General features: G+C 34.8%; 2 long non-coding RNA genes across 4 annotated transcripts; both read left to right on the top strand.

Moving 5' to 3' along the window:
- The first annotated feature begins 3080 nt into the window (after window positions 1-3080).
- Window positions 3081-12787, top strand: LOC309481575. Its single transcript, XR_014200062.1, has 3 exons — window positions 3081-3359; window positions 12429-12463; window positions 12765-12787. It is a non-coding gene; the product is annotated as an uncharacterized lncRNA (long non-coding RNA).
- On the top strand, window positions 3534-10296 carry LOC309481963. 3 transcript variants are annotated; one of them, XR_014200154.1, is made up of 7 exons: window positions 3534-4876; window positions 5256-5292; window positions 5474-5544; window positions 5816-5871; window positions 6134-6215; window positions 6618-6728; window positions 10129-10296. It is a non-coding gene; the product is annotated as an uncharacterized lncRNA (long non-coding RNA). The 3 variants fall into 3 exon arrangements; XR_014200155.1 differs by having other exon boundaries at window positions 3536-5292; window positions 10129-10293; XR_014200156.1 differs by having other exon boundaries at window positions 3536-5544; window positions 10129-10293.

Below are 12787 nucleotides of genomic sequence, written 5' to 3'. Positions count from 1 at the left end.
CTTTGTTGGACACTTTTTGGTACAAGTATACAACCTATCCAGTATTAATATTTAACCCCTCAACATGTGTTCTAGCCAGGTTGTCAGCTTAGAAAATGTTTTTTTGTCCATTTTAACACTATATTCTTAAAAGTGGTAAAAGCGGATTTTTTTCCCAAAGTGCTTCCATTTTCTTCCATGTTACCTATTGTAATTTTGGGCAAATGTGCAATATAATCCAATTTATGTGCAAGCATGATCCTTAAAAAATAATAATCAATAAATACCACAAGAGTATCACACCACAAGGGTCACTGTTGTGTCAGCACAGCTGTGATTTGGCAGCAGATTGAGGCAGCAGATCCAGAGAAGATGATCACAGCAGGTGTCAACAGTACAGTGTGAACAAAACTTTATAAAGGAGTGAATCACACAACAGATTAACTTGATCTATTGAGCATACCTCGGTTGTAACGAGTGGTTATTTCAGTCAAAGTTGCTCTTCTATCAGCTTGAATCAGTCGGCCCATTCTCCTCTGACCTCTAGCATCAACAAGGCATTTTCACCCACAGGACTGCCGCATACTGGATGTTTTTCCCTTTTCACACCATTCTTTGTAAACCCTAGAAATGGTTGTGCGTGAAAATCCCAGTAACTGAGCAGATTGTGAAATACTCAGACCGGCCTGTCTGGCACCAACAACCATGCCACACTCAAAATTGCTTAAATCACCTTTCTTTCCCATTCTGACATTCAGTTTGGAGTTCAGGAGATTGTCTTGACCAGGACCACACCCCTAAATGCATTGAAGCAACTGCCATGTGATTGGTTGATTAGATAATTGCATTAATGAGAAATTGAACAGGTGTTCCTAATAATCCTTTAGGTGAGTGCATAGCTAGGCTAATTTACTTTCATAATTACTAGCTTACTTACTAATAGGTAAATTAAGTTTTGTGCAGATGTGTAATGAAAATATTATGTTTTTAATTTATTTGCTGCACAGCAGCCTATTTTACAGTCTGCTATAGCTAAAAGTGTTAATAAGTTTGTTAGATAGCAAAGCCCTCAGCTTATGTCAGAGGACATTGTAGTGATCCACTCAGAAACCAATCAGACTAGTGTAGTGAAAAATTTATTTGCAGATGAGATAACATGGATCCAGAGGGAGCTGTAAGCCTAGCGTCCAAAGAAAAACAAATAGGAAGAGATAATGATTGTGAAAAATGTCAAGTCAAGTCAAGTCATCTTCATTTATATAGCGCTTTTAACAATGTAGATTGTTTCAAAGCAGCTTTACAGAGATAAACGTATAATTTAAGGTAAGATTGTTTTGGCTTTATAGATGTTCTTTAATAAAGTTATTTTCCAGCTAAAGTTAGTTTTGATTGATTCGCTTCCGTCGCAACGATCATTTGTTATTAAATTAGGGGCCGCCAAGACGACACCATTCTCTCTACACAAACTTTAAACGCGATCCTGTGAGAAAAGCTGATGGCGTTCATATGCGCATCAAGAATTGGTTCTATAGTTATGTGCGTTTGAATATATGTGTGCAGGTTTGTAATTCCCTACAAACCAAGCCTAAACAAATTACTGGTGTTTCCTTATAGTTTTGATTAAGAATTTTATTTTATTTGATCAATTCGGGGTAGATACGCAAATTGAGTTTTCCCGACGACGCTTTATCTGTAGGTAGGCCTGTCACGATTATGAAATTTGGCTGACGATTAATTGACTAAAAAAGAATTGCGGTTATGCCGATTAATTGTCTGTGTTAGGGCTTTGGCGATTATGCCGATTAATTGTCTGTTTTAGGGCTTTGTGCTTCATTCATTAAATAATTGTGATGAATTTAATCCTAAGATTACAGTTAACACCTTTAAATATTAAATAAATATATTCAATAGCTATGACAATTAGTTTATTAAACTTAGTGAGTGTATAAATCAGCAGAAAAAAGTAATTTTTGAAAACATCTGCACAGTAATTTAATAAAAAATAAAAAATCTAAACATGTTAACAAAAACAAATGTGCACAAACCATGATAATATGATACGCTTCAAAACAGAGCGGAACAAAGCGCGTATGCGCATCGCGGGTGCAGAATGATGTGCTCAAAGCAACATGGAGTCACAGTGCGCAGCGCTGCACAAGTGCGCATTTAAAAGTTCACGGCACAAAGCGAAGAAATGTCGAGGGCAACAGTTTATTGATCATTTGTTTCTTAACAGTTTTAAACTCCAGTTATTGTGCGTCTGATGCCAATTCATAGTCCTTGTGCTGTGTAGGCACACGGTAGCAAGCGAGTCATTTAGAAACAGCCCAGATAGCAATTAAATTTGGCACGGATCCGTTTTAAGCCCCTTGCCTCCGTTTCTATCTTAGAGACGTTTTCTGATTGTGAACCAGATCCGTGCCAGACAGAGGTTTCAGCTTAAACAATCTAACTGCCATCAGTTCAGTATTTATATCATTTTACAGATCTGGCCCAGATCACTTTTCCCATAGGTAACCGAAAGACATTAGCTGTGTCTGACACTGATTTGGTCCAGATCTGCAATATGAATCTGAGCCGATACTGTTTTCACATAGGCTACACTGGTGTGGCCCGAATCTGTGATACATATCTGAGCCGACTGCATTTAAAAAAGGGCTAAAAACTGCTCTGGCCCATATCTGCAAAACAGATTTGAGCCAACACTGTTTTGACAGAGACTACCTGATGTGGACCACATCCGAAATACTTTTCTCAAACTGTGTGAAGAACTCCGTGGAATAAACATTTTCAAAACAACATGGTTACCTGTCTGCATATTTATTTTTCTATCTTAGAGCATGAGATAAATGCATTGTCATTAAGCTGAACAATATTATCAGTGTTTAAAAACTATACAGCAACAGGTCCGTTACAGCACACACTGTAAAAAAAAAGGTGTAATTTTACAAGTAATTGTCTGTATTTTTTTTACAGATTTTTACCGTTTTGTCATTATACAGCAAATATTTGCAAATAAAAGGCATTTGCCGTTGCTGCACATTCAGGGCTTTGTGTGTGTGTGTGTGAGTGCGCGCGCGCGCGCGCGAGATGACGCAGATTCAAATTCGCCGCCATTACTTTTCCGCTGTTTACTCCCGCCCACAACGGTTAACGTTAGCTGATCAGGATCGAGTTTGGGCAAGCGGGAGATTTGAATTCAGTCTACTCTCGTGAAGTAGACTGTGAGATCAACAGTGGTTCAAAGCAATCGTGTTCGTCAAGAGCAGCCGTGAGCAGGAGCTGTTGTCTGTCAGTCCGTTTGGATTCTTTGGAAATAACACCCTTTTCTGTGAGCCTTGTTCGTCAGCGGACATCATGCCAACCGATCACCGGCTGAGGTAAGAGTCTCATATACTAAGTTACATGTGAACGATATTTTATATTACATTTGTGTTACGTTTACAGTTTTCAAGCTAACGTTAGCATTCTTAAATTATGTTCTGTCATAACTGGCGAGAGCTGGAGGGCAAAACACTGAAAATGTAGCATCCCAGCAAACACAGAACGTTCCCCTAACGTTCCCGTTTGGTTCCCATTTGGTTATTTTTTTGGGAACCAAACAAGAACGTTCTGGGAACGTTCCCTGTAGGTTATTTTTAGGATCTATGTTTATAACATTAAGGGAACGTTCCCAGAACGTTCCCTGTAGGTTATTTTTAGGTTTAAATTTATAACCTAAAGAGAACGTTCTGGGAACATTCCCTGTAGGTTATTTTTAGGATCTATTTTTATAACTTTAAGGGAACGTTCCCAGAACGTTCCCTGTAGGTTATTTTTAGGTTTAATTTTATAACCTAAAGAGAACGTTCTGGGAACGTTCCCTGTAGGTTATTTTTAGGTTCTATCTGCATAACTTTAAGAGAACGTTCCCAGAACGTTCCCTGTAGGTTATTTTTTAGGTTTAATTTTATAACCTAAAGAGAACGTTCTGGGAACGTTCCCTGCAGGTTATTTTTAAGTTCTATTTTTATAACTTTTTATAACCTCCAAATCCGAGACCATGGTCCTCAGTCGGAAAAGGGTGGTTTGCCCACTTCAGGTTGGTTCAGTTCCTGCCTCAAGTGGAGGAGTTTAAGTATCTTGGGGTCTTGTTCGCGAGTGAGGGAAAGATGGAACGGGAGATTGACAGACGGATCGGTGCAGCTTCTGCAGTAATGCGGCCGATGTACCGGTCTGTCGTGGTGACGTCCAACCAAGTTTTATAACTTTAAGGGAACGTTCCCAGAACGTTCCCTGTAGGTTATTTTTAGGTTTAATTTATAACCTAAAGAGAACATTCCCTGTAAGTTATTTTTAGGTTCTATTTTTCTTAAACCAATTGAATGGTTTGCAATGTTTTGTGCTTTAACACCATTTATCAAATGCTTAATTACATGACCATTATCAGGCAGTAGATAATGCCTAAGTAATCAATAACTTTGCTCATTGGTAGGCAGTCTTTTTTAGTTAATTATTTTTAGGTTTTATTTGTATAACCTAAAGAGAACGTTCTGGGAACGTTCTCTGCAGGTTATTATTTTAATATCACTTAACAGGCAGATTACCAACTGACAACGTCGTCAGTACGGTCCCCTAAGGTTATAAGATAACCAACAACGTTCAGATCTATTCGCAATAACTTTTTATTAATGATATTTTAAATTATGTTATACATTTTAATTCTATATGTTTATTTAAATGCTGCGTGACTTTGAAGTGTTTTAATGCGCATGCGCTTAATCAAACACTGGAGCGCGTAATCAAACACTGGAGCGCGCACGTGTGCTGCGCGAGAGCAGATGGAAACCAGAAACGTCATCAACAACTGACAAACAACAAAACTCCCGTCTGTCGCGGTTGGTTTCACTGCTTTCAGGTAAGTTTAGTCAACAAAATCTCACAAATAATACACACAAACGTCCCTGACACATTTCTTACGTGTAATTGACACGCTTCTGTTGAATATTTACTTTAAAGAAATGGTTTTGTGTCTTTGAAAAAGTCCGTTAGCATCTAAGCTAACCGGTTTCAGAAGAGAACGTTAGGCCTAAGTTACGTTAAGTTAAGGTCTTATTTATGAAAGTTTGGGTTTTTAAACACATATTTAGTGTAGATAACAGTTTTTTTATAGTTTTGCTGGTAATTTGTCAATGGGTGATTGGAAGTAAGCTAATTTATTTAACCTAAAAGAATGCACTGTATTGTTAACTTAATCAGTGACGTCACTTACCAATATTGCTAAAATGTGATTTCAGAATAGCGAGAGAGAAAAAAAATCCTCTACAACAAGGGGTGAGTTATTGTTTAATCATGATAATAATTCCATATGCATTTATTTCACAATATATTATCTTAAGATTTTTATATATTTATCTTTTCTGCATTTCACCTCTGTTCTAGCTTGGTTCCTTTTATTAAACCAATCCCATGTAATATTGTTGGCTCTGTGACAAATAGCTTGTTATGTTCCTAGATCATCATGCTGTGATGGCCTGCTGCACCCCCTGTCCAAGACAATCTCCATGGCTATGAACCATATGACTAGTAAGCAAAACCACCTCAAACATACAGTGCACTACTGTTCAAAGGTTTGGGGTCTGTAAGATTTATGCTTTTGAAATAAGTCTCACATTTTAAAATCATTAACCCCAGGGTTTTTCAGTGAGATTGTCCTTGAGAAGCCTGTAGGCTAAATAATCAGCTAAATAATAGGCGACTAATACAGTATTATAATGGTCATAGTTATAATAATTCATTTAACTATTATGATAACATGATATCCTGATCATTAGTATATTTTATTTTATTTCTTTAGGTCTGTTTTGAATTATGTTGGCCAATGAGACTGACACCATACTGTCCAACTCAAAGGTATTTATGTATTTGTATGTTTTTTTTTTATTGATCAATACTGAAATTCTGATTTTCTGAAATTCTGAAATTGTACTTTTAAATGCTGAATGTGGTTCAGGGGGTCGACAACTTTAGGCAGTTATTTTTCACAGATATCTTGGGCAGCTGTGGCTCATACTCTTAGCCTTTAAAAATGTTTGAATTGATATCCCCAATGCAATATCAGGGGGTAAATATATCATTAGAGTTCTTAAAGTTATGGCTTTGCTCTTGTTACCAGATGAGATATAATCCCTATTGTTTGGCCCTGTGATTCTTCAGGACAAGACCTTGATGCCATCCATAGTCAGTAGATGAAGAAGGTAAGTTTAGCCCATCTTGTCAAAATGCCCATCTTGGCGAGTTTCCTCGTAAACAGTCTTGTGTGTTTTAAACAGAAAGAAAACAGATGCGTGTCATTTATATTAGGTCTGCGCATTCGTCTTAAAGGGACAGTAGCCTAACGTACCCGCAGCTGTTTGTGTCGCCAATGGTGATCAAACATCAAAAGAGAAAATGACTTGTAGCTTTAGCAAAGATACATTTAATTAATTTATAGTTATTTTATTTTTACAGTGAAGACTTATTTTACATTTTGATAATTCAATTTCTGTACCTGATGTTTTCAGATTTAACTGAAAAACATAATGCACTGCTTATTTCAACTGTGTTTTTCTTCTATTGTATTTATCTATGCTTGTTATCTATTGTAATTTTCTATGCAGGTTCACTCCTCTACAAAATCCCCCCAATAGGGGTTATGCGGAGCGCCCAGCGGTCGAACCGGAAAGAGGTCTAAGCATTTCTGCTTTTCACTTCTGTACACATCTGCAGCGGTAGGTGATCTCGGTTTACTGTTAATTTTCGCTTATTACACTAAAATTCTTATTTCTGTTTTAATTAAAATGTCACGAATGCTAAAATATCAGAAAAGGGAACATCCGAACAGCAGTTTTTGTTGTGTGCCGATCTGCTCTATGTCGGGGAAAATGAGTAGTACAGAAGTACAAATGGGTTCACTGTAAAAAAAAATCCTAATTTTACAGAAAATAACTGATTTTTTTACGATCATTTTCTTTCATTTTAAATTGTACTCAAAACACTGTAAAATTACAAAAAATATCTGTAAAATAAAAATTCAGCTGTTATTTTAGGTATTGTGACATTAATGACAAATTACAGTAATTCACATTTTTTTATACAGAACATTTGTTGTATTTTTCATACAGAATTTTTTCTGTTTTCTTAAATTACATAAAAATTTATGTAAAATTACAAATATAATCTGTAATTTAACAGAAAGAAAACAGTTAAATGATAAAATGGTCAAATGACTGTCAGCTCCCCAAAAAACTGTAAAACATCCTAAATTAAATAAACTGAAAAACACTGTTATTTTACAGGTATTTCATGAATAATCACGATCAAAAACCTTCATTGTAAAAAAAATCGTAAAAAAAGGGTCAAATGACTGGCAGCTGCGGCTGCCAAACAAAAACCTTAAAATTAAAGCCAAATATGGTAATTTAAATAAACCGAAAAAGCACTGTTATTTCACAGGTATTTCCTGCATTATTATAATCAAATACCTTCATTGTAAAAAAATCTTAAAAAAAGGGTCAAATGACTGGCAGCTGCGGCTGCCAAACAAAAACCCTAAAATTAAAGTAAAATATGCTAATTTAAATAAATTGTAAAAAACTTTAAAATAAATTTGATGTCACCATGATTGAGATTAGTGTCTGTTTTAGTTGGGCTCATGACTTCAATTTTTAACTTACGTTTTTCTTTGGCTGCTTTAATTGTGTATTTCATGCACATTTGTTATAGCAATAAATGCTCGAGAAAATTTCAGATGATTTTAGTCATTCTTTGATGATGGCATCATATGATGGCTTAATTCTCTGATATGACAGTCAAAAATATGAATATATTAGCTTAGATTACATGTAGATGGAATTTAGCTTTATACAAAGTCTATAATGTCATAATTTCCCACATGCATATAATTTTTTTAAATCGTAATAATTCAGGAAATAGCTGTAAAATAAGTGTTTTTCTGTAAAACATTTAAGGAAAATTTCTGTAAAAGTTTTTTGCACTTCTAAAATAGGATATTTTACTTTATTTTTACGGTTTTTGTTTGACAGCCGCAGCTGACAGCTTTAAAATAAATTTGATATCACCATGATTGAGATCAGTGTCTGCTTTAGTTGGGCTCATTACCCGTGAGTTTTTAACATTAGTTTTCTCTGGCTGCTTTAACTGTGTATTTAATACACCTTTGTTATAGCAATAAATGCAGGAGAAATATCAGATGATCTTGGTCATTCATCAGTGATGTTACAGTCTTCGTGATGATCTGATTCGCTGATATGACAGCCAAATCTCTGAATATATTAGTTTAGATTACATAATATGTAGATTGAATTTAGCTGTATACAAAGTCTATAATGATTTTTATTAAATTTTACATTATTATCTATAATGATAATTTCTCACATGATCCTTGGCAACAATATTGTGATAATCTGAAATTTAAAAAGATATGTATTATATGGAAAAAGTTTTGAGCTGGTTAATTTTTTTTTTTTTTTTTTTTTGTAGTATAGACATCAAGAATCAACATATGAATCTCAACAATGGTGACAACCAACAAAGCCTTTTTGTGACTTTATAGTAGTTCAGATTTTTTTTCGTTGTCACCATTGTTGAGATTCATACGCTGATTATTGATGTCTGAGTGAGTCTATATAATCCTGTCAAAACATTTTCTGTATAATGACATCATAAAATCTGAGTATCACAGCACTGCAGGATCTTATATAGCAGTTTTATCATGCAAAAATTAACAACAAATATTTAATTACTTAATCAGATATTACACTTCAGGTGGTATCAATGAAGCAGGACACTACATGATGACTATTATCACTAAAAAGAGACCAACATCATCTGATCTGAGTTTCTCTTGGATTCCTACGATAACAAATATGCATCAAAGACACACAGTTAAAGCAGCCAGAGAAAAATTTAAGTTAAACAATAAAAGGTCAAGAGCCCAACTAAAACAAACACTAATCTCCATCATGGTGACATCAAACTTTATTCTTTTCAATAAAACTTCAACTTCTAAACCTCTGTTAATGCTCAATAAGAATGTTAGTATGAAAGAAATAAAGTCTGGATTGTAATAAGTGAAGATGCTGAGATCCTGAGAGATCTGGTAGTGTTTAATGTTCTGTTGGGGTTTTAAGTGTTTCTGTATGGTGTGTTTTGTGTGTCACCATTGTGTTGAAGAGTAGAGCCTGAGCTTCAGTCCAGGATGAGCAGAGAAACACTGATGAAATGCTGCATGTTGCACTGTAAAAAAATTGCAACTACACAGCAAACTGTGTAGTTGCTGATGTAGTGACGTATAGTCACAGCAAATCATGCATATAATTAACTGCATGTTTTTCAGTAAAAAATCAGAAAAAATGCGAATTAACTGTGTTTTAACTGTGTGTTTCTGTTAAAAAAGATTAATGAAGATTTCTGTAAAAGTATTTTCCACTTATTTAAATTAGGATATTTTACATTAATTTTACGGTTTTTGTATGGCAGCCATTGCTGACAGTCATTTGACTGTTTTTTATGGGATTTTTTTACAATGAAGGTGTTTGATCGTAATAATTCAGGAAATAGCTGTAAAAAACTGTTTTTCCGTAAAACATTTAAGGAAAATTTCTGTAAAAGTTTTTTGCACTTAATTTAAATTAGGATATTTTACTTTATTTTTACGGTTTTTGTTTGGCAGCCGTAGCTGACAGTCAATGACTGTTTTTTTACGATTTTATTTTTTACAGTGTTCTGTACTCATAAAGTGACATCAACATTCGCGTCAGCAGTAGCATTCGCCATCAGGCAAATGTTATTTAAATAAACTCCTGATGTACTTACAAACTTTCCAATGCCTGGTTTAATGAGTACAGAACCTATTTGTACTACTGTAGAAGTTTGGTGCCATTCTGGGCATTATTAGTGGGGTAATTTACGAGATACAAACCTGGAGCCGTTAGCGCATGATCTAAACCATACGGCTGATATCTCTAAATAAACTCTAAATTTTTCAATATTGTGCAGCCCTAATATTGAGCATATCTTAAAGTGAACTTGGAATGATAATTTGTGATACCAGATGAGATGTATGTATGATAGATTTTGAACTGTAATATATATATTTTTTTTTTTCAGGTTTTCTGGGATCCCAGCGGAAGGCATCAAGGCATCAGATGTTGGCCTGGACAGATGTTCCTGTAAACTACACCGACCTTTGCTTTTGCATGGATGGCTGATTATTACCATGTTCTGTGAGGGCATTATTATAGCAAAACTGAGCACCTGTGACAGTGGAATTTGTAGGTGTAAAGTCACAGATAAAAAAAATTTTTTTATAGTAGTTTCAAACTTTTTTTCTCTTTCTCTCTCATAAACAACACAGCAGTTACAGGTTTTCAAATTCTTCATTGGAGGTGAGACTTATACGTTATATGTAGAGTGAATTCGCAGGTCAGAGTTCACTAGACTTGAATATTATTTTCTCTGTTTTTTATTTGACTTCAGAGTCGAAAGTGGGCTTAAAGGGTACATAGGCTTAATGGGTATCCTTACCCCTATATAAAAAATTCCTTTTTTGATTTGTAGTCTGAAATAATAAATAGTGCAATATAAATAAATGCAATGTAGTGTTTTCAAATATATACATTTTTCTATACACATTGATGCTGAAATATCTGAATAAATACACGATACCAGCAGCGCTCGTGCTCTCATATCTCCTACAGCTTGTGACACACAATCCCACCTCACTCTTTTCATTTGCTCCGGATGAATATTAATGCCATTACAGGGCTTGAATTTTGGCATGGGATTGTGTGTACATGTAACGTGTTGTCTTTTTATTTTCTTGTTAAATTTGCAGATGGTTTTGGGAGTTTAAATGTTTTGAGCGGAGTGAAGATTGGCACATTCATGTATATTGTATATAAATGAAGACTTTTTCAATTTTGTTCTAAGTTATAGGCTACAGTTTGCAAAAAGATAGTTTTAATTAAAATGTTTGTGCAGTTTTATTTATTGAAATATTTTCATGTTTGAAATATTAAATGTAAATTACTGTTCCTGAATACATTTTGCTAACGCTGTTTTTGATTACTTATTTTAGGTTGATAATTAAACAAAGAATCAACAAAAACATGGATTGTGTGCTGATTTATTTATTTAATACAAACTGATTGATTTACTTATTAATGATAGTTTCTGTAAATTCAATTTATTGTAATAATATATTCATAGGATTTTTAAGTGTTTGAACAATAAACAATGTAGAATATGTTGTTTGTAGACCTATAATTTGTGTACAGGCATATCAGGATGTGTAGACGTTAGGAGAACCTTCCGGGAACGTTCCGAGAACGTTCCGGGAACCTTCCGGGAACGTTCCGGGAACCTTCCGGGAATGTTCCGGGAACGTTCCCCTAACCTATAGGGAACGTTCTATTAACGTAAAGAAAACTTTCCTGGCTAACCAATAGGGAACGTTCTTGGGAACGTTCCGGGAACGTTCTGGGAACCAAAAACTAACGTTCCCAGAACGTTCCCAGAACGTAAAATTGTTAGCTGGGATGCGTCTTTACATTTTCCATCTGTTTTAAGAAAGATCAGTTGAACCCACACCTCAAAAGACCTAAAACAAGCTTTCGTAGACTTGTTATACATATCAAAGTCCGTTTAATTGTGAATAAAATCTTCGTTAATACGCGATAGTATCTGTCAGTAAATCAATCTCTTAAATGGCGGGACATTTTGAATCACTGTCTGGAAGCTGAAAATTCTTCTCTTAAAAAAATATCCTCGGTTTTAACTAACCAATTTTTATTACCATTTTTAATAACCACAGTTATACTACAAAAACAAATAGGCCTAGCTGGCCTACCATGTTTTTTTTCTTGTTTTTTTTCTTTGTGGTTAAACCATAGTTAATTTTCGTAAGGGTTAAACATGGCTAACGTTATCTCAAGACTGTTAAGAAAACGAATTCAGTAAATACTGTACTTGATACAGGAAAGCACATGAGACTAGAATATGAACACAACATGATAAATTGCATATTCTGGCTGCATCTGCTTGCCAACACGTAGCTATCTAGAATGCATATATGTGCATATATTAGGCTTATAAAATAAAAGTTGATAGAATGTTTGTGTTCTGATGAAGAAATGAACGTATCTACATTTTGGATGGCCTGGGGTCATCATAGTAGCCTTTTTCATAGGATACTTTTGATCATTGGTTATGAAAATTGCATTGATCCAGATGAACAGACAGTTAACTTACACCCCTAAGGTTAGGTGTCTCAGCTCAAAACTTCACTGTTAGCCTTTCCTGCTCAGCTTCCAGATCATAGTCAGTTTAGGTTTTGCATTGTCTCAGTGGAACATATTCTTACATGTGTAAATGTAATACTGAGTTTTTTTTTTTTTTTGTGATTTCAGGTCAAGTGGAAAGCAGAATTATCATGGCAAACAAGGTATGGGAAGAAGTAATTTAAAATATTGTAATGGCCGAGTCTTCTGATTCCATATGATTTCACTAAAAGTGGCAGAAAATGTCATTTGTTTTATACTATATTTTCCCATATGAATATTCATTTGATCCTTGTGAGGCCACTGCACAAGGTTTGGTTTTACTACAGTAAGACCACGATTGTGTTAGATTCCACCCATCTATTTAATTTTTTTGTTGTTGTTGGTAGCGTAACTAGGCTTTTTCATTTAGAAACATGACTTTTCCTATCACTTAATGACACATATCTCTACCTTTCATTCCAGCTAAAGGATCTGACGGTTGCTGC

Source organism: Leuciscus leuciscus (genome assembly GCF_965113295.1).
Source record: "Leuciscus leuciscus genome assembly, chromosome: 19".
Lineage (NCBI taxonomy): Eukaryota > Metazoa > Chordata > Actinopteri > Cypriniformes > Leuciscidae > Leuciscus > Leuciscus leuciscus.
This window is presented reverse-complemented; position numbering and strand designations above follow the sequence as displayed.